At 35.4% G+C, this 24,250-nt stretch overlaps 1 pseudogene; it reads right to left on the bottom strand.

Moving 5' to 3' along the window:
- Window positions 1-18,700: 18,700 nt before the first annotated feature.
- On the bottom strand, window positions 18,701-23,895 carry LOC120224598 (annotated as a pseudogene).
- Between the last annotated feature and the right edge of the window lie 355 nt (window positions 23,896-24,250).

Here is a 24,250-nt window from a genome sequence, read left to right as displayed (position 1 = left end):
TGTAGAGTAAGTTATTAAAACATTAATATAGTATCTTAGGGATTGCTGAGGAAAGAAAACTGGTTACCAGTTGTATTATATCCAAATCTGTGCTGCCCCAGAGCAGATTATTTTAAGAATGTACTTGTTATTTTTAAAACTTGTTAGAGTCTAGGATACATGATAGAATTTCAAAAGTAGCCTTTTAAGGAAAAAATAAAAATGTATAAATTTTAAATCACTGTGTGTATAGGTGAGAAAATAAAGAAGCATGGAAAGTCCAAGGACATCAGAAAAAAAAAAAAAAAGCATAAGAAGATTGAATAAAAGAACACCCAAATTATGATGGTGGAATTTGTCTTAATGTATATTGAAAATTACAGTCAATAGATGGTCTAAAATACCACATACAAGGTAGATGTATTTTTAAAATATTATAGTAAGAGTATTCAAGTAAAAGAAAATCATCATTATTATAATCATTAAGAAAAAGTGACTTTAAAGCAAAAGTCTGTTAAGAGATAAGCTGAAGTACATTACATTTCCAATAATTTATTTGAACAAACATGAATTCCAATGAGGCAGAGCCAAACAAAAAGTGGTCAGGAGCACTCCACAGACAGAAGGCGGTGGAAAGGCTTTTACAGAGAAGATGTGGAATATATATATGCCTTATTTGGAAAACCTGATTTGGCTGTTTGTGATTAGTTGTCCTTAAATTCCATTTTCTCAGATTTGCTTGCATTGACACTGGCTTATGTTTGGTGCTTATATAGACAACCCAGACATTAGAGCCACTTCAGTCTAATTGTCTTCTTATTTAATTACTGTAAAAAGCCTTATTAGGCATCAAGAGTGTCATTGTGTTATTATTCTATCAATAAACTAGACTTGAACAGGAATGGAAAAATGATTTAATCTCATTTATGAATTTTGATATGAAAGTCTTTTTTTTTTTTTTTTTAGAAAGAGAGAGAGAGCACACGAGCAGGGAGATGGGTCAGGGGGAGAGAGAGAGAGAGAGAGAGAGAGAAAGAGAGAATCTTAAGCAGACTGACTCCATACTCACCACAGAGCCTGACATGAGGCTGGATCCGACAACCCTCGGATCATGAACTGAGCCAAAATCAAGAGTTGGACGCTCAACTGAGCCCCCTAGGTGCCCCTTAATATGAAAGTCTTAAGTAAATTAACAACAGTTAAAAAGCAAACATGATCTTATTGTATTTATTTGCAGAAATGCAAGAACAATTTAGCACTAAACAAGCCAGCAGTGTGAATTACCACATTAACAAACCGCTAGAAAAAATAACTTAAGATCATTTTAAAATACATAGACATGTCATTAAAGATATTCAATCATGTTTCAAATTAAAATATCTTCTTAGGTAGGAATAGAAAGGAAATTAATTACCTTAATAAGGAGAATCTACCAAACCTTACAGCAGCCACAGTTAATGGTGGACTTCTGTAAGCTTTTCACATTTTAGGATAATCAACACCACTGTTCAGGTGCCCTCTCTCAGGTCTCCTGTTTGCTGCTGTGCTTAACACCCTGACCTTGACGGTAGATGACCGCAGGCTATCACCTCTGCCAGTCCCTCCTTTCAAGCCCTCCCACCCATGCACAAGTAGAGGCTTAGCTCAGACATACTGCAGCTTAGCTCCAGACCACTGCAATAAAGTCAGTACCTCAATAAAGTGAGTCAAATGAATTTTTTGGTTTCCCAGTGAATGTAAAAGTTATGTTTACACTATACTGTAGTTTACTAAGTATACTACAGTATTATGTCTATAAAAGCAATGTACATATCTTACTTTAAAAATTACTTTCTTGCTAAAAAATACTAACCATCATCTGAGCTTTCAAGGAGTTGTAACCACTGATCACAGATCACCATGACAAATTAAATAATAATGAGCAAGTTTGAAATGTTGAGAAAGTTATCAAAAGGTGACACAGAGACATGAAGTGAGCAAATGCTTTGAGAAATGGTGCAGATAGACTTACTGCACACAGAGTTGCCACAAACCTTCAGTTTAAACAACGTAATCACTTCGGGCACCTGGGTGGCTCAGTCGGTTAAGCATCCAACTAATTTCAACTCCGGTCATGATCTCACGGTTTACCAGTTCGACCCCCCATATCTGGCTCCACTCTGGCAGTGCAGAGTCCACTTGGGATTCTCTCTCTCCTCCTCTCTCTGCCCCTCTTAGACTTTTTAACACACACTCTCTCTCTCTCAAAATAAATAAATAAGCAAAAAACGACCAATGTTATATCTTGAGGCACAATACAATGAGATATACCAGGGGCATCTGGGTGACTCAGTTGGTTAAGGATCTGACTTCAGCTCAGGTCATGATCTCATGTTTGTGAGTTCTAGGGCTCACAACTGCATAGGGCTCTGTGATGACAGCTCAGAGCCTGGAGTCTGCTTTGGATTCTGATTCCCTCTCTTTCTGCTCCTCCCCTGCTTGCACTCTGTCTCTCTCAAAAATAAATTAACATTGAAAATTTTTTAAAAAATTAAAATGAGGCATGCCTGTATACTGTAATGATACACCTAAGGATTAAAAAGAAATAACCAAAGCTGATTTCTTTGCAGATGATGTTATCAACATGTTGACTACAGTCTGCAAACCATAAAATATAACCAGAGTCCCATATATATTTATTGTAGAGAAATGAATTGTTTCTGTATCTTTGTAACACACAATTAAAATGTGTGCTAAAAATATACTACTTAAAATAGTACTTAGAAAATACTTGTAACATAAGCATATTGGTGAGATAAGCCAGGAATAGGATGTTAGCAAGTTGATAGCTTGAATGGGTTAAAAGCACATAGAAGAACTTTTTATGGATGGACTATCATTGACAAGTTAGAAGAGAATATTTAACTAGGGCTTATGTGCAGTTAGTAAATCATATTTGTTCAAAACAGAAACAATGTGGGTTTGAACAGGTGAAATGTAGGTGAGAGTCAGGTCATGAATGACTTATGAACTCAGTTTACAGAAATGGCCTTTCTCCTGTCAATGTTGATGGAAATGAAACTGATATAACTTGGAAAAACTGATTTAATGAAATCAAAATTGTAGTTCAGGAAGAAGATAATTCTAGTAGATGGACTGAAGCCAGGAGAGCCTGAAGACAGGGAACTCATTTAAGTGTGTCTTCTCTATATGATTTTAATTTTGCATTAAAACTTTCCAGTGGTATTACTTTTGTAATCCATAACCATTCAAGCAGTGCTACTCTTAGAATATGCATTATGACAGTGTTTTCCTTCAGCATATGTATTTTTGTAGCCTATAAACTTCCTCATACATCTTCTTAAAATTGCAATCACCACCACGAAAATTTTCTTTCATATCTTATTAATATTGCAATAACCATTAAGTCGATGCAATATATATCTCAGTAATATGGCAATACACATTAGCTTATTTTAATGTTAATAAAATATATAAACACGTCATTCTAATATGTACTGCTAAGTTTATATGCATTCATTGGTTGACTACTTTAATAGTATAATGAAAAAGGAGATAGGTCATAGAATGGAAAGCCATGGCCTTTGGAGTCAGACAGCCTGGACTTAATTCCTGGCTCTCCAGTTTTTTCATTGAGAGCCTGAATAAGTTTTTTCTTCCCAAATTTAGCTTTTAATCTCTTTACCAATATGAATGGTAATGCCAACCACCCAGTGTGTTAGGAGGATGAAATGAGATGACATATGTGAGATTTCAAGGCTAGTTACTGGCACATTATAGGTCCCAAGTAAAATGAGTTCCTTTCAAGTTTCCGCTAATGCTACATGAAACTATGAGGGAGTGGGGTGGAAAAAGTATGATAGAAATGGCTTTGCTCGTGTGTGTGTGTGTGTGTGTGTGTGTGTGCATGTGTGTGTCATATGTTGTGGGTGAAGGTGGGAAAATTCGGCAGGCTCAATAATGAAAAATATTAAAATGAGAACTGAAAAAATTAATTATTCATGCCCAATATATTCAAATAATTGAAAGCATGCCAGTATTAACTAAAGGTTTAGCAGTTAATGTAAGTCATTATTCCTATCACAGTTGACTAAATGAAGTTCTTAAAAATAAAATCTACAAAATGATACAAACATTGAGAGAAATTATAATTTTCCATGACTATATTACTTACATGGCAATATATAATCAATAGAGTATATATCTAGCTTTGTGTCACATCTTTTTTTATGCTAAACACAATATTTATCTTTAGAATCACCTTTGTTTAAATCCCACTGAAACTCTAAGAGAATACATACAGTGACTTTTTTTTTTTTTTTAATGTTTTACTTATTTCTAGGAGAGAGAGAGAGACAGCGTGAGCAGAGGAGGGTCAGAGAGAGAGGGAGTCACAGACTGAAACAGGCTCCAGGCTCTGAGCTGGCAGTCAGCACAGAGCCCGACGCGAGGCTCAAACCCATGAACCGCGAGATCATGACCTAAGCGAAAGTCGGACGCTTAACCGACTAAGCCACCCAGGCGCCCCGTACAGTGACTTTTTTAAAAGACAATGTTTCTGTCCATGTGGAGTGTGTGTGTGTGTGTGTGTGTGTGTGTGTATGTGTGTGTATTTCCATTCAAAAAAGAAGAATGAAGTTGCAAGATAAGAAGACTACTACAATTGACAAGGAAAGATAGTGGTGAAGAACAGTGGAAATACTGATAATAGTAATAGTCAAAGCTAATGACTTTTGATCTAACCAAGGGATCCAGGATAAGGTGATTATGGGAGAATTGAAATCTAGTACCCTGTGTTCAATGAGCTCATGCCTTCAAGCATTGACTGTGCCAGTCTGGAGCAAGTTTTTTTTTTTTTAATTTTTTAATTCAAACAAGCCATTTATGTGTCAGCAAACCCTCTGATATTCTCCTATTGTGCATGGCAGATATTATTTTAAGTAAGCAACATAGATTATTTCATGAGAGAGATGCATACTATGTTGTGTTAGTTTGGGTCCACTGATAAGAAGAACTCAAAATGGGATGTACATACATAAGAGATGAGAGGGGGAGAAGGAAGTGAGACATGTCCTGGGAGGTAACCAAGATGCTCTTGACATTCCCCTTAGCTAACCTTAAGACTGGCCATCAAGTTCCTGATCCCCTTCTGTTGTTACAATTATGTTCAGGCCATGGCCACATTTCTTACAGACAGCCATGGCCCTTACAGAATCCAAATGGCCCAAAACCAGAAGCCCCTTCCCTCCTTTTTCTTAGAACATTCACTTTAGAAAACATGTCTTTGTAATTTCTTTGCTTGCTCCTTTGCATTGTAAATCTTTTTAATAGTTTCTTGCCTCTTTTACAGTCCTAGACTATCTTTCTCAGGGACCCGAGGGCTATCCCTGTGAAATGCAATCATAAAGGAACCAATGTTCCTGTTTCTCAGTCTCAAGGAGGAAAGATGCCTAACATTGATAGATACTTTCCTTCAACTTATAAAAGTATCCCATCATAAAGGAAGAAAAATGTACTTTTCTTTTGGGTAGGACTGATAGGCAAACATAGATGGACTATTAGCCCACTGCCAAGGTTGTCCATGAAAGTTACCCTGCTTCTGTGAGATACCTGGATGGCTCGGTCAGTTAAGCATCCTACTCTTGATTTTGGCTCAGCTTATTATCTCACAGTTCATGGGATGGAGCCCCTGTGCTGACAGCGTGGAGCCTGCTTGGGATTCTCTCTCTCCATCTCTCTCTACCCCTCTCCTACTCTCTCTCTCTCAAAATAAATACATAAACTTAAAACACACACACACACAGACACACACACACACACACACACACACACACACCACCCTCCCCCCAGAAAAAACAACCTTATTTTTCCTCTCTTGTAAAGGACTGATGTTAATGCTTTTGCCATTCTTGGTCATGGTGGTTTGTAGGAAATGTTGCCATGGCCCAAACATACTTGTGGAAACAGAGGGTCAGCAGTCATTTAGAATCCTATAGCGTGAGGGGCACCTAGGTGGCTCAGTCGGTTAGCGTCCACCTTCGGCTCCTGTCATGATCTCGTGGTTTGGTGGGTTTGAGCCTCACATTAGGCTCTGTACTGACAGCTAGCTCAGAGCCTGGAGCCTGTTTCAGATTTTATATCTCCTTCTCTTTCTGCCCCTCCCCTGCTCATGCTTTCTCTCTCTCAGAAATAAATAAAAAACATTTAAAAAAAAAGAATCCTATAGCATGAGAGTTGAACCATGTATTTTCATGATTTCCATTATACATACTTCTTACTTCTTCATATAAGTTCAGGAAGCAGCTTTTTATGGTTCTTGTGGAGTTTTATCTAGCTGGGCAGACTGGCAAGGAAAAGTTTCGTATCAAAGGCCATGTGTTGGTCTCTCTTGTTTTAAAGAAGTACCATTTTTATCTTTGGAGTTTTAATTTATCTCACAGGGATGATGTAAATATATGTCCTCAAATAATATTTCACTAAATTAATTTTTAGCATGTTAAATCCATCAGTACTAAAAAGTATTTAATAGACATCATTTGGTGATATATGTCCCATATCAGCACTATGAGTTGAACAAAGATTTCAAACATAAGGGTGCCTGGGGGTGGCTCAGTTTTGAAAAATATTTAATTACATAAATATACTACAGTGTACTTATCCATGCTATAGTTGATGGACATTTGTCAATTTCCAGATTGGAGGTATTAAGAACAGGCTCCTATGAACATGGTGAACATGTGTTTACATTTGTAGGGGGGATTCATATAAGCATAGAATTAGACTTGCTGAATTAATAGGTTCAGCTTTAGCAGATTCTGCCAACAGCAGTAAGTGAGATTTATCAAGTTTTTTAATCTTTTCAAAGAATGGACTTTGGTTTTGATTTTTCTCTACCATATACCTGGGTTTTGTTGTTGTTGTTGTTTTTTGGTTGTTTTTATTTTTTGATTATTTCTACTTTGAGTTATATTATTTCTACTTTTATAAAAGAATGTTAAATCATTGGTTTTTAGTCTTTCTTCTTTTGTAAGCGTTTACGGCTATACACTTCTAGTTAAGCAGTAAATTACTTTGCCTGCATCCCTTGTCATTTCCCTATGATCAGGAAATTCAAATTATTTTTGGTTTCTTTTGGGATTCTTTTCTTTGATTCAACACTTTACTTTCAAACAGAAACTATCTAGTAATTATTAAGTCCACAATGATTAGAGAGCATCCTAAGTGATTTTACATCTTTGAAATATATTGGGTCTCAAAAATAATAATCTATCATCTGATCAATTTGGGGAGATATTTCATTTTCACATGAAAATAATATACATTCTGTTGATATTGGGCACAATGTTTTACATCTGAAATGTAGCTTAAGTTTATTAGCTGTATTGTGCAAACCGTTATTATTACTTTTTTTTTTTTTTTTTTTTTTTTTTGCCTTCTGGATCTACAAGTTAATGAGAATTAGTGTCCCTTGTTATTTTATGGATTAGGTTATTTTCTTTTTAGTTTTATCAATTTATGTTTTATAATTTTAAGTATTGTTTTTATGTAGACATTGATTTAAAACCAGTATGTTTCTGGTAGCTTCTTTCATTCCATATCAAACCCTAAAGAAGTCAGTGCTCTCTCAAAGCATCCTTTCCTTTGCATTTTCCAGCAAGTTTTGTGTTCAGATGCCTCTTCCTTTCCTACCTGGACACCTGCAATGGTTTCTCTAACTCCTCTAGTTTCATTATTCTCTTCTGTCCATCACAAACACTACTTCCAAAGGTTTAGTTCTACTTAAATCATGATTCTGTTCAGAACCCTCTCAAAGCTCCCCCTTCCTCCCTTAGGATAACATCTTGATTTCTTTGCACAGCTTTTGAGAGCTTTCACCTTTGAGAACTAATATAAATGTAAATTGTGCTCCATTAACACCAGATTTTTCTTTAATCCTATAAGGTGCTATACATTTTCCTGCCCAAGCATTCTGCTTTTTTCCTGTTTCCTCTCCCAAGATTGCTAGCTCAATTCCATCCCAGGCCAAAATCCAGTCACTACCAAATGCTTCAAGGATACTTCCAGCTTTTATTTGCCTCTACTTTGTAACTGGTGATTCTGATCATACACTGCTTTGTATTACACTTATTTGTGTCTATTTTTCACACTTGCCATAGTAATTTCTTTATTGAAGGAATGTGTAGGTATGTATGTGTATGTATAAAATACACTATTATATATAATGTAATATATGGTATATATACATATATGTGTGTGTGTGTGTGTGTGTATATATATATATATATAGTAAATATTTTGTAATGACAAAATATTCAGAGAATAACAAGGAAAATAAATTTCCATTTCTTTTAGAGCTGTTGCAGGTCAACTAACTGAAGGTTAAGAAGCAGAGTCTTATCAGAACAAGTGACCTGAGAATAACTACTGTGCACTTTACTGATGAAAACAATGCACAGCTGAAAGAAAGGCATAAAGGAGCAAGTACACTGCTTGTGAATTGAAATTGCTCTCCCCAGTTCTGGCGAGCACCTGCAGAACCACCCTAAAACCCAAATTAGAACTAAAGTCCTGTACATTGGCCTCTCCTGAGCTCATGGAGTAGGGTGCTGGAGGGAGGTTTATCAACTCCTCCCAGGCTTGTGCAGGCGTAGAGTCACTGGATTTCCCTCCTCCCCTCATGCAACTGCCAGTGTATCCTGGTCTTCCTACCTTGGAGGTAAGACTATTGTTATATTTAACAAAGACATCAGTACCAGTATATGACACGTAGCATAATAGTAAATGTTATCTTACTTGAAAGTAATTTACAGGAAGATTCAGTGACCTATGTTTACGCTCAGTTTAGTCATATAAAAATAATTTCAAAGGATGAAATTTATGAAGGAACTCTGCAACTTTGAAATTAGTATCTGGTTTGCCTAAATATTAAGCAAATCTAATTTTTATTAAAACAACAAATAATGATGTTCTATAAGCACAATATTATTTTGTATAATCTTTTTAGGCTATTAGGCAACATTTCATAGAGGATTACTGAGGATCCTCAGTAATTTCAATTGAGGAAATGAAATTTAAAAAATTAAGTAACCCATTTTGCTTATTTCTAGTCTGAATCAGGATCTAAATTTACTCTGCAGACCACTCAAAGTGTTATGAGATTTCTGTGGATAGGGAGGAATTTGACAAGTTTAAATTGATATGGTTACCTTAGACAAAACAAAAAACAAACAGACAAACAAACAAATACTTCCAGATTACTACGGCAATGTTAATCCATAATACTGTTAGGGTGAAAACTATTTTTGACATTCATATTTAAATTTCACACATTAATATTGATGTTATTATAAGAGAACATTGGTCATTATTTATTTTGTTCATTCTTACCATCTTATATATTAATAAATAAAAGTTGAATGTATAAATTATATTGGGTCTGCTGTGGTTGAAGAACAAGGAAGGTGATTCGTGGACAAGGAAAATATTTTAATAGTTAAGGGAATAAACTGCCCAAATGTTATTTTTTCATCAAAAGTGCATATTAGCTTTCATTCATGAAACAAATATTCAACATTTCTTTATTCTTTTCCAGAGTCCTCACTTTTGACACTTGACTATAATTTCTTCATCCAGGCTTGTAAAGGAAAGGCAGTGGGGTTAGGTTAACACAGTGATTCAAGACAAATGCCAATTGCACGTCTCATTAGACGTATATTCTCCATGGAAAGAGTCACAGAAGCATGGAGCATGGTGATATATATGAGTGTGGCACTGAAGTTCTACAGATGGATGTAGAAATATTGAGTTAAGCACTTAAAGCAATTGCTTTCAGTCATCTCAGTGATAAGCAGTCACAGATGAGATGTGTGCATTTGAGATGGAAAAGGTTGGTGTAAATTTAAATCAAATCCAAAGGCTGACATTTATCTCATTTTGGTTGGATAGAAAAGAAATATATTTAAGGTTCAGAAACAAGTTTAAATACTTGAGATGAGTTAAAAAGAGTTGAAAATTCTGTCACAGAATCTTTACTTAGCTTCACTGTACAAAAGCAAGTTGTTGGCTGTCTCATATATTTGTATTTTGGTAAATAGAAGATCTCTTTGATTATGGGATGAAATAAGATTAATATGTGAAGATGAATCATAGGACAATCATTTGATTGTTTAATTATGAGAGATAATCAAGAAGGGAACCATGATCACAAATACAGACAGTGTTCTAGGTCCATTCAATATTAATTACACTATACACAAGAGCACACAAGATGATATGATTCATAAAAGAAAATAATTACAACACAAAACACAACATAAGCTGCTGCTCATCAGAAACCACTATATATTTAGATGTTGCAAGAAAATTTATATATTTTTAACTGTATATATGACCTTTTCAGTATAAAATGTCTCCAGTATCTTTTAGTAGGTAAATCAGAATAAATAGGCCAGAAGAAAAAAGAGACAGAAGAAATAGAAACGTTGACGCAATATTTTAGATTATCTAATGTTTATTAGATACGGAACCATCTTGAGGAATTTTCCCCAACACTCAAAAATATGCCAATAGAAATGATCACTCAATACCAGGTTCTGAAAAAATGAAGAGCCTGGAATTGTTTACTGTATGCAGTGCCTAAAGAAGGAATTAAACTAATATCAGACTAAAAGGTCATAAGCTTCTGCAGTGCAAGAGGCTTCCATGATCTGGACATTCACCTTCATGATGAATGTAGCTAGGGCCAGAGATGTTAATGATCACTATTTAAAAGTGGTTTTGACTAACACCTGGAGCTTTTCCCCAGTTACTTAAAATGGGGAAATAACTGGGAAATTTTTATTTTAAGATGTTATCTGAGACAGTGGGGTCTGTAGCAATTCTTGCAAATGACCCCAATTTAATTTTAGTGTAGTTTTCCCATAGTAAAGTACATTACTCACCTTATTACAAAAATAAAGGTCTATTCATCTTTGGCCATTGACAAACATTATGCCATCAAAAGTAGATACTTTGATTAGCCCTTTTATCCAAAATAACTAGTTATTGAAAAACAAAACTTTTAAATGAATGAATCAATGAATAAAATGTTCTTTCTCAAAGAGAAAATTTTCAAATATTTAAAATAAACTTATTTTCTGGTCACATTCAAGAGGCTATTTCTTCTGCTTTTTATCATTGGGTTTTCAGGCCATAAATGCACTCTTTATGTGCTCTCTTTTTACCATTTTTCAAAATGAATAATCACAAAAAGAATATGCCATTACAAGTGTAGAGAACCGTGAAGTTAATCTACCACAGTTCCATGGATTCTGACAGAGGACATGAGACCCCTGGGCCACAAATAAAGAGCTGTATTATTCACTAACAGTATACATCATGATTCTATATTTATATTGGATTTCATCGGCCCCTGCATGACCCACCCACCGAGGCAATCCGGAAGTGGGCCCAATTGTACCCAGCACATACATTGGATTTTTGCAACAGTTGAGGAAATCTAAGCTTAAGGAAACCATTTATGTTTGTTTTGTTTTGTTTTGTTTTACTGAGGGAGTTGCTAGCAAACCTGACCAAACTTTGCCCCACATGGAGACATCATTTTTATCAGACTCATCAGGAAACATACCCGCCCTCTGCCCTCAATAGGAAATATGATTTCTATCTTCCAAGGCTTTCTGCTATACAAACATCCTTGGAAATAGAGTTGGGAACAAAAGCTATCACAAAACATGTAAAAATACCTTGGAGGATTGTGTTCAAAAACAAACATAAATCAAAATATTTGAGAACCAACTAAGAGAAAATAGAAGTTGAGTTGATATCCTGAATAAAAATATGAATCAAATAGAAAGCTAATCCCTCTTTAACATTACATGTGCCAATTAATTAACACTAAATGGTAATCAGTATCTTCTCTGTAGCAGCTTTCTTTCTATCATTTGCCTTATTTTGTAAGTGCTCCCACTTCTTTTCTATTGCCATAATATCAAAGGAAGGTTTCTTCTGCACTGTTGACCTTTCATTTAATTTAGTAATCATAGTTTTCCAATAGATGATATGTATTACAATTGAGATAAGTTGTGACCACTACAGGCAAACTACTGGTATAGATGTAAACCAAGGAAACACTAAGCTCGATCATTTTTCAAAGAGTCTTTATTTTCATTAAAAAAATAAAACACAGTGTGGTGCCTGGGTGGCTCAGTGGTTCAGTGTCTAACTTCAGCTCAGGTCATAATCTCGTGGTTCATGAGTTCGAGCCCTGCGTTGAGCTGTATGCTGATAGCTCTAGCTCACTGGAGCCTGTTTCGGATTCAGTGTGTCTCCCCCTCTCTCTGCCCCTCCCCTGCTCATGCTTTGTCTTTCTCTTTCTCCCTCTCTCTCTCTCTCTCCCCCAAAAACAAATAAACATTAAAAAATAAAACAAAATAAAACACAGTTACAGGTACACAGTTACACAGTGTTTAACGTTTACGTTAAAAAATTTATACAGAATAAAATGGATCCAGATACAATAAATGCAAAAGAAAATAAGTTCTCATTAAGCCAAGATTTCATCACTTTTTAAAAAGATTTTATCTTTTACAATGACCCTAAACAGGCTTTTGTATTTTTTTCTTTTCAATTGGAGACATTACCTGTTTTTATTGGCTTGAGCTTACTATAAATTTGTAGCCTCAACTAAAATATATGGTCTGTTTAACCTTCATCAGCCTTATTGTAACTTTTCCCCATGGTGCCAGGGAATAGATTTCCAGAAATTTACAGCCACTCTGCTTTTGGTATTGGAATTGGCACAGTGTACAATATCTCAAACAGTAATTCCCATTACCTAACAGTACAGACCTGAAGGGAGACAAAGCCATTGTTCCAATCAAGCAAGGCTTCTCAGGCAGCTCATGACTAATTGAAATGAAAGTTTCTCTGGTTTCAAGTTTCTTACCACCATGGTCTACATTTTATGAACAATATACTATTCACTTTTTTTTTTTAATTTGACTATACAGTTAGAAAAAGAAAAATATATTTGCTTTGTACTTCTTAACGGGTTCTTATGAAGAATTTATTATACTTCAACTATTTTACATTTGGCACAAGTATTTTCTGCCCTGTGTCTTCTTTGGAAAAATATCTATTCATGTCTTCTGTCCATTTTTTGATTGTTAAACCTCTAGCTATACTTATCAAAAGAAAAGAGAAAGGACTCAAATAAATAAAATCACAAATAAGAGAGCAGAAATAACAACCAACACTACAGAAATACAATCATAAGAGAATATTATGAAAACTATATGCTAACAAATTAGGCAACTTGGAAGATTCAAATAAATTTCTAGAAACATATAAACTCCCAAAATTGAAACAGGAAGAAACAGAAAACTTGCACAGACCAATAGCCAGCAAAGAAATTGAATCAGTATTTTAAAATCTTCCAACAAATGAAAGTCTAGGGCCAAATGACTTTACATGCAAATTCTACCAAACCTTTAAAAATAGTTAATACCTATTCTTCTCAAACTACTCCAAAAAAATAGAAAACAAAGGAAAACTTTCATATTCATTCTATGAGGCCAGAATTATGCTGATACCAAAACCAGATAAAAAGAATACAGCCCAATATCCCTGATGAACATGAATGCAAAAATTCTCAACAAAATACTAGCAAACGGAATCCAACAATGCATTAAAAGAATCATTCACCACAAGCAAAGAGTTTTATTCCTGGGCTTTAAGAGTGGTTCAATATTCACAAATCAATCAACCTGATATACCACATTAATAAAAGAAAGGATAAAAACCATGTCATCATTTCAATAGATGCAGAAAAAGCATTTGACAAATTACAGTATCCATTCATGATAAAAACCTTCAACAAATGTTGAAAGGGAGTATACCACAACATAGTAAAGGTCATGTAGAAAACTCCACAGCTAACATCATCCTTAATGGGGGAGAAACTAAGAGCTTTTCTTCTATGGTTATGAACAAGCAAGGGATTTCCACTCTCACCATTGTTATTTAACATAGTACTCAAAGTCCTAGCCTTGACAATAAGGCAACACAAAGAAATAAAAGGCATCCAAATCTGCAAGAAAAAAGTAAACCTTTCACTATTTGCACCTACACGATTTTCCATGTAGGAAACCCAAAAGACTCTACCAAAATACTGCTAGAACTGATAAACAAATTCAGTGAAGTTGGAAGATACAAAATCAACATATAGAAATCTGTTGCATTTCTATACACCAAAAATGAAGTAGCAGAAATCGAAATTAAGGAATCAATCCCATTCACAATAGCACCAAAAACAATAAGATATTTGGGAATAAACCTAACTAAAGAGGTGAAAGAAATCTACTCTGAGAACTATAAACCAGTGCTGCAAGAAAAGGAAGAGGACACAAAAAAATGGAAAAACCTTCCAGGTTCACGGATCGAAAGACTATTGGTAAAATGTCTATACTACTCAAAACAATCCACACATTTAATGCAATTCCTACCAAAATACCACAAACAGTTTTCACAGATCTTGAATAAATAATCTTAAAGTTTCTAGGGAACCACAAAAGATCTTGACTAGCCAAAGCAATCTTTAAAAAGGAAAACAAGCTGGAGGTATTACAATTCTGGGATTCAAGTTATATTAGAAACCTTCAAAACAGTATGGTACTGGCTCAAAAATAGACACATAAATCAATAGAACAGAATAGAAAATCCTGAAATGAACCCATACCTATATGGTCAATTCATCTTTGATAAAGCAGAAAAGAATATCCAATGGGAAAAGACAGTTTCTTCAACAAATGATGTTGGGAAAACTGAACAGCAACATGCAAAAGAAAGAAACTGTACCACTTTCTTATACCATACACAAAAATAAATTCAAAATGGATGAAAGACCTAAATGAGAGACCTAAAACTATAACAATCCTAGAGGAGAGAATAGGCATTAACTTCTTTGGCATCAACCATGCAACTTCTTTCTAGATATGTCTCCTCATGTAAGGGAAACAAAAACAGAGATAAACAATTGGGACTTCATCAAAATAAAAATTTCTGCATAGTGAAGGAAACAATCAACAAAACTAGAAAATGATGTACACAATGAGAGAAGATATTTGCACATGACTTATTTGATATAGGGTTAATATCCAAAACATACAAAAATATACAAAAATGAATAAACCTATATTTTACCCTTTAAACAGTTCTCTATCACATTCAGTAAGTCCTGTTTACCACTCTAGACTAAGTGTACTTTTTTGTTTTTTTCTATCAGTAGTTAATTGATCCTTATGTTGTCTTCCTCTTTGTTCTCTTAACTCTTATCAGGAGAGGTGATTACAAAAGTATTTTGTGTTCCAAATTCTAAAAATAAATATTAATATAATTTTGCGTGGATTCCCTTCTGTATTGGTAAATAATGAATTTACAAGATATTAGATCTTTTACTTTCTTCTCTTTCAACATGATTTTGAGAAATATAAATAACTGCCCCCCAAAATTTTTTTAGCATTATTTTATTTTATTTTAATTTATTTAAATTTATTTTTCAGAAAGAGAGAGAGAGGAAGGAAGGAGGAGAACGGTAAAGGGAGAAACAGAATCCTGAGCAGGCTCCATGCTCAGTACTGGAACCCAGCACAGGGTCTATCCCACAACTCTGAGATCATGACCTGAGCTGAAATCAAGAGTCAGATGTTCAACCAACTGAGCCACTCAAGTGTCCCAAGCTTAGCATTATTTTAAATTTTGCTTGAATATATCTATTCATTTCTTATTTTGCAATCACTAAATCAACACTATTGGCAAAATAAAAATTAGGCAACTCTTAAATTCTGAACAGTTTTTTGATAGAAATAACCTAACTTTTTCTATTGTAGCATTTGTTAAGGAGGATACTGCCAACATTGAATTCCATGTATACTAATTGGATATAACTACAGGTGATTTATAATATTCCAATATTTATCTATTCCAGGAATTCTTTACCATGAACATCAAATGAGACTGGCTTTCCTCTTGATATACATCATGCTCATGGAGTGCCTCTGCCCACAGAAGTTTATTTATAAGAATAACTTTTTTTATTATGAAGTACCAGATGCTATTGTAAAGATTTTGAAACCAGAGGGAATTTTTAAACAGTCACACAAATTATCCTCCCCAGAAATATCTATAGATAGCAGTTTGGTATTTTATGGTTGTCCCTAATTTATAAGGCATATGTGCATTGTGCACATTTGTGTATGCACAAGTATACGTTTATGTGTTTCTTTTTGTGCAGTTTTCCCATAATATGATTTAATAGTGGTATAATACACCACCTGAAATTTTTAAACAAAATTGATAAATAATTTTGTTTTATCAAAATATTATTGTTATTTATAACGTTTTCCTTAAAAAAATATTGCCACAATGAATATATCTTTATATAAACTCTTCCTTCATCTCATGATGATATATTCCACCAACTGCTGAATGAAATAAAGACAAAAATGTAGACTCTTATACTGCAGCAAAACATCCATTTAAACATTCTACTTTTGCTTCTATTTTGCTTTACTTAGTTAACTGTTTAAGCTCATGCAAAGAATGTTGTTTGTGAGGAGGAAGTACTGTAGTTGAATAAGCCAATTAAGAGTGATACTTCCTCCATGAACCCTCAGTTTGTTCTCTATAGTTAAGAGTCTCTTATGGTTTGCTTCCCTCTTTTTATTTTTCTTTTTTTTTTTTTATGTAAGGACATAGGTGGGGAAGGGCTAGATGAGTGATGGGGCATCAAGAAGGGCACTTGTAATGAGCACTGGATGTTTATGTCAGTCATGTATCACTGAATTCTACATTTGTAGTCAATTTTACCATAGTGTTAACCAACTAGAACTTATAAAAACTTGAAAAAAAAAAAAGTGACAAGCTACTTATATCACTGGAAAAGAGACCAGTGATGAGATCTCTGATGTTGAGATCTCTGGTCAGATATACTACTCTAGAGATTCTGAATCCTAGATCCAGTCCAGGCCTACTTCAGTGAACGTCCTGTGTTTTAGCTAGGGTGCTATAATAAAATACTGTAGACTGAGTGGCTTTAGCAACAGACATTTATTTGTCACAATTCTAGTGACTGGAAGTCCAAGATGAGGGTACCAGCTTGCTCGGCTCTGGAGACAACCTCTTCTTGGTTTGGAGATGTCCACCTTTGTCCTCACATGGCTGAGAGCTTGAGACAGCAAGCCCTCTGGTCTTTTCTTTTTTTTTTTTTAAGGACACTAATCCCACCAGGAGGATGCTTGACCCTCATGACCTCATCTAAACCTGATTACTTCCCAAAGACCCCATCTCCAAATACCATGATATTGTGTGTTTGGCGGGAGGGAGGGGTAGGACGTTAGCATATGAATTTGATTGGGGACACAATTTAGTCCATAGCATCCTGCTTCCTCAGATTATACAGATGAAAGTCAAGTCTCCTTCCTCCCAGATGCCCAGCGTGGGTGGCACAATGGCAGTCATACAAGGGTACAGGAGAAGCCACTACCACCACATACTATGGACCATATGCATCCCAAGGGTCATTGGATTATTTTTAAGAATCACTTGCCTGTGAAAAAAAAAGTGTGGGGAAATGGACAGATTACTTGAAAGAAATACATCTTTCTTTATTTCTTCACCTTCACTAAGCAGGTCTGTGCTTTAAAAACCTGAGCAAAAATGTCAGGAAAAGCTGTTTCTTAGTGCTTTCATTCTCCAGCTTTATTCAGGAATCACCTAAGACTTCAAACTCAATCCCATCTCTTGTGTCTGAAGTTGGTAAGAAGGCTTAAATTTAGACCTTGATCTCCAACACCAAAGGCTTGCACTCTGTCTCTAGGTCTTACTCCCTTATCATATGCCTTGAAAATGAACTGCTTCGGCTCAGCTCTATGCAGTCATTTAGTGATGATTGGACTACATCAGCCAATCTGAGAAATTCATGACATACTCTCCTTTATTTTTTTCAAGAGAATATTAAATCCTTTATTGATTACACATGATAATAGATGATACACAAGCTTTAATCCCATCTGTAATTTTATCTGATACCACACTTCAATTTATATACATTGCATAAAATGTGCCAGTAATCATATTAACACCCAAATAAACTCCAGAACTTTGCTTGGTTAACCCTTTTAATGGTGAACTCTAGGTCATAACACATTCACTGTCAGTTCAATCACACCAATGTTTGTGGAGTCAATGGCATCCGTGCTCAGGCAGATAATGTAGATAATGTCAAATAAATAAATACATATCAAATAAATGTCAAATGGAACCTGGCATCACCCTGAAGGAATTCGTATTTCACACTGTTGGGATAGTTCATCAAGATGGCTTCAGAGTAGACTAACTTTACACAGCACATTAAAAAATACCCAGAAAACATTTATTCAGCATCATAATCAGACTGTTCAATCTAGCAATCAACAGCATGGGTGCAAAAAAACCCAAAACACAAAAAAACACCACTCTACATTAAAACCCTTTGTTGGAATGCCTTACACTTTCCACAGAATAGAAACTAAAATAACCTGTTATACAATTAGTCACAAATACAGTCCTCAAATTTTTTGCCCATACACATGAGTATCGTCTAAAACATGTCTTCTTTGTAGCAATTAGGCCCTGCCACCACTGTGCTTGGCTGAGTTCACAAGTCTGTTGTAACCTATAGTTTCCCTGTCACTTCTGTGGCTCTCTTTTCCTGCTGTGCTTTGTTTCCTGCCAGTTATTAAAACCTTCTGCCACTGCCATAGCTACTGCTGCTGCTGGAACTTCCAGAGCCACGGGTTTCATGGTTTGGTAAAGTATTGGCCTCCACCAACATAAGGACCAGAACTTTTGCCTCCAAAAGTTGCTCCTTTCATGGGTCCAAACTTTGAAGATGGATGGATGTAATTGCCAAAATCATTATAGCTTCCTCCACCTTCAGAGTTGCTTCCAACATTTCCAAGTCCATTCTAACCATCCCCACTGCCACCATATCCACCACCACCTCGACTGCCATCCAAGCTACCTCGCCCACTGAAGTTTCCTCCATGACCAAAGTTGTCATTCCTACCAAAACCACCTCCATGACCACCACTGAAGTTTCCAGAACCATTTGGACCTCTTTGGCTGGATGAAGCACTAGCCATCTCCTGCTTAGAAACAGCTCTCCTTACTTCACAGTTGTGGCCACTCACAGTATGGTATTTTTGAATGACAATCTTGGTCATGAAATATTACAAAAGCAAAGCCTCTCTTTTTGCCACTGACTCAGTCAATCATGATTTCAATCCCTTGAATTTTCCTCTGCTGTTCAAAATCATCTCTTAGATGATGTTCTTCAGTTTCTTTTTTAATGCCACCGACACAAATCTTTTTCACAGTTAAGTGGGCTCCAGGTATTTGAGAATCTTCTCTTAAGACAGCCCTCTTTGGATCCACAACTCTTCCATCTACCTTGTGTGGCCTTGATTTCATAGCTGCATCCACCTCTTCCACAGGGGCGTACATGACAAACCCCAAACCCCTGGAGGGCTTGGTGCTTGGATTTCTCATCCCCATACAGTCCATAAGTGTTACCCATTGCTCAGAATGGCTCCTCAGACTCTCATCGATTGTTTCAAAGCTCAAACCTCCGATGAAAAACCTCCACGGCTGTTCAGGCTCTTTGGGAAACTCTGACTTAGACACGATGATGGTGGGAGAGAAGACTTTAACAATGCTTCCTCAGCAGTATCCAGGGGCAGAAAGCGACTTATTCTCCTTTAAATTTTTTTTTTCCTCCAAGTATGCTTTTTACAATACTATTCTAAAAATTTAGCATGGATTAAATTTCTAAATCCAGGTTGAAAAACACATTTTCCAGGAACATTCACTAAATGATTTTCCCATCCCTTATACTTTACTTTATGCTCTGGGATCATATCACAGTTTTGGTCAAAAATCATAGAAATAGCAAAGTTGATAATAGCAATATCAATGTTATATCTTATTATTTCCAAAGTACTTCATAGGGATTAATATCTTTGACATTTATGTCAGCTCTGTGAGATCTGAAAATAATTATTCTCATCTTCATATTACAGATGAGAAAACTGAGGCATATCAAGGACATGGTATGTCCTTAAGCCTAACAAGGAACTACAGGAAAAGTTCAGAGACTGAATCTGGGATTTTTTTAAATTAAAACTTAAAGAAAAGAAGCAGCTTCCTGACAACACCTCACAGAACTTTCTTTCATTATTAGTTGTTCTGTGCATTTATGTTTTAATTAATCATTTGGAGTTAAAAGAAAATTAGAAGTTTATTTGCCTGAATAATCTCGAATCACTATGCACATTTATACTAAAAGATTCTTGTGGTTTTTTTCACATGTAAGAGATTTTGTGTCACATGAAGAGGTAACCAGTTGTCATACTTTACATGCTTATGTTCTGTTTGATAGCGATCTATTTTCATATTTCCTTTTATAACTGCTATGGAGTCCTATTATTTGTGCAAATCCATTTCCATTTTTGGAATCATTAGACATGCATAATGTAGTTCATTGCTATCAGAATTTCATGCTTATGTAATATAATTGACTCATAGTAATTAGTGGGATGCCTATTTTTGCCTTAAGTTAGAAATTTTCATTTTTTTCCTTTTTGACTCTTGGGTCAGAGATATGAAGCTAAGTAGAAATTTGTATAATTATCCTGTGGATTTCAAAAGTTCCAGAATGTCTAATCAATTTAAGTCATTAAATAGTTCCTTCCATTTTTCCCCAAAATCTGTAAATTCAGGAAAATATAAAGCCCTTCAGATGCAATTAAATTAAGAAATTATATTTTATTTCATTTTGCCTAGCCTAATTCTTACTATCAACATTCTTAGCCTATATACTAAAAATAACTTATTAAAATGTAATTTTAATCACTATATTGCTGACATTTTAAAAAAGCAAGACCTATTTTTTTAATTTTACCTCATTTGTTCCCAAACTTAGTTTATTTGTGCATTCGTGTATCAACTATGCATTCTAAGTGTCAGATTCTCAGCTAGGTAATTGAATAGAAAATTAAATAGGTCATGTCCTTGTTTTGACTCTTTGTATTACAGATTCTAAAGAAGTAGGTGAAAGTAGCCAAAGTAGCATATAAGAAATACGCTAACAGAGGGGTGTATGTGTCGCTTTGGTAACACAGAGGAAGAGGAAGACACACCCTGTCTTCAGGTAGATTGGTTGTCAGGGAAGCCTTCCCAGGAAAGGCTGCTTTTAATCAGAATCCTACAGCTTTTGGAGCAGTTTGCCAGATGTATGGTAGCAAATAGGAGAAAGGCAACAAAAAAAAAATCAGATATCTTAACATGCATGGATTTTTCAAGTAGAGGAAGCAAAATATTATTTGATGAAAAGGAAGGATATGGGGCAGGTGGGTTAGCTGGAGGAAAAAAAAAGACTCTTAAATGTTAAATTTGAAAGGGACATTGAAGTGTGGTTAAGTGGTAGGTGATAGGACAAGGCAGAACTTGGCTTGCACCTCCTTCCACACGTAACAACTGCTTCACCTTGGGCAGTTACTGGTTTTCGTATTTGAAATGTGTGGATGAATGTACACACACATATGTACCATTAGTGGGTATTTCAGGTTTAAATAAAATAATAAAGTTTATGTGGTGAACACAGTGCCGAGTGCTACTCAAAGTTCCACTATCAATGCTGTTACTATTCTTATTGCTTCTATGATTATTAGGGCTTTATTCCATAGGAAGGTCATTCCTGAAGCTGTGGAGAGAACTCGGTGATAGAGGAAAACAGTGCAGGCTAGGGAATCTCTTTATGGAGTATTAAAACCATTCCATCTACAGAATAAAGCAGAACAATAATACTGATAATAAAACTAAAATACTATCTGAAATCATTTCATACCCTGTACCAGGGAAATGGAACTAATATTTTAAGGACACACACACACACACACACACACACACACACCATATACCACACCACACACACAGGGACAGAGAGAGACAGATAAAAAGAGACAAACAGGATAGAGATAGAGACAGGGGAGCAAAGAGGTAGAGAGAGATTTATTTTAAGGAATTGACTCCCGTGATTGTGGGGGCTACAAACTCTTAAAATCTGCCGGGTAGGTGGCAAGCTAGAAATGCAGACAGAGCTTCTATGTTACAGTCTTCTTGCAGAATTCCTTCTCCTTCCAGAAACCTCAATTTTTGCTCTTAAAGCCTTTAACTGGTTGGCCTTTGTATTATGGGGGATAATCAACTTTACACAATATCTACTGATTGTAAATGTTAATCACATCTAAAAATATATAGCACTTCACAGATACATCTAGGCTAGTGTTTGACCAAACAACTGGGCACCAAGCCTTGCCAGGTTGACACATAAGATTAACCATCTCAATAGGACTGATGAAACCAAGGTTTAGTACACTTAGTTGATGTAGTGGAAGCTAGACCTGGCATTCAAACCCCTGGTTATATGAATTCATATTCAGAATGTGTCACCCACAAGCTGCCCGATCTAATAAGAGTACATATGGAAAAGAAGGGATCCATGTGAAGTTATGACTATGTGAGGGAAATGAGGAAACAGAGGGAGAGTAAAATTATTTTCTATGGTTTATTTTTAATGATTAGGTGACTGGTACAGTGATTCTGGAAAGGATCAATTGTGAAGAATGAAGAAATGGTCTGTTTTGAACCAAGTAATTTTGAGTCCTGCAAAGATCAACCTGTTACCTCCCTGAGTAAAAGAACTTAGGTTAAAAAAAATCATTGTTCCTTGCCTCCTTTCTTTCCAAATACCATCTCTGCTGCGTGAAATGTCTTTCCACATTTATCCACACACAGCACCCAACTCCTCCTTCAAATGAGATAGACTAGTGTCTTCCTTCTGAAGTCTTCTGTGAGTTTCCAGGCACACTGAGTCATCGTTCCTTGTGCCTCTATAGGGCACAGCTTTGTTAATGCTGTCACACTTCACAGCAGCCTCCTTGAGATGGGGACCCATGTCTGACCCAGCTTAGCATCTCACAGTAGTGCTTGGTCCTCAGCACTGGGCAATAAGCCACTCCTGAAGGAATAAAGATTGGCCTCCTCATTTCATTAATATAAGTATGCATAGGGTTGCTCAGCCATATAAAATATTATGACATATTTATGAGTCCTTTTAAATATTCAGCATAAGTATGAGATAATAAGTTGACTGTCATATAAAGTGTAACTATAGCTGTAAAGTAAAATGTTGCCCTGAGCTCATTCATATCTCTGGTCTGTTTCAAAACTGGCCCCAAATTATGTATCATTCTTATATCTATATATTAATTTCCTTTCAGGCTGAAATGGGCAAACAAACTAGTCTTTTGTATTTTCCTTTTTTTTTTTTTTTTGGCATCTAACCCAGTAATATTTTCCTGAATTAAAAATAAAAGACAATAATATTTTATTTATTTTTTCATTCAGGAAAATAAGGCGGCTCTCTAATAGTTGATGTCGTTATATAACATTGCACTACGACGTAAAATTTTATAATCAAATAATTGATTCAAAACCTATTAACTAAAATTTAGTTAATTGTAACAACTTTAGAGGTTCATACTCTGCCAAAACCGTAATTCATATTAATTTATTTGGAAGGAAGAACAGGTGTGGATTTATTATTATATTCTGATTTATATTATAAATTATATGTTCACTTTCAAGGCCCTGAAATCCCGTCTCTCTTTGCAGCATCAGATGCATCCCAAAGAGGTCAGATTCGTTCAGGGGCACGTAGGCGTCCAACGAAACCGTGCTTGGTTGGCAGCCTGCATACACCGAGCACACGTGAATGACTGACCACGAGATGGCCCCTCTCAGAGTCACTTTGTCATTCATTTTTGCATCTGTCTATGGTTTTTAGGTCAAAAATGAATGAATTAGCATCAACTTTGAGCAGCACAATGGGTAAATACATAGGATTATCTTTTATAAAGACCTTAAATTTGAATAATACCAGCATATAAAATTCCAGAAAAGGAAATAGAATGCTCACTAACTTTTGTAAAAGAAATCATTCCATTGTAGTAAATAATGGAATGCACAGATAACTTTATGTATAATCCTCAACTTTAAAAAAGCCTAGAATATGTACATTTTTAAATAAAAAGGATTTTTTATTTTTTTTAAGTTTATTTATTTTGAGAGAGAGAGAGAGCATAAGTGGGGTAGGGGTAGAGAAAGGGAGAGAGAA

The sequence above is a fragment of the Hyaena hyaena genome, unplaced genomic scaffold (assembly GCF_003009895.1).
Source record: "Hyaena hyaena isolate Hyena2069 unplaced genomic scaffold, ASM300989v1 scaffold_1198, whole genome shotgun sequence".
NCBI lineage: Eukaryota > Metazoa > Chordata > Mammalia > Carnivora > Hyaenidae > Hyaena > Hyaena hyaena.
This window is presented reverse-complemented; position numbering and strand designations above follow the sequence as displayed.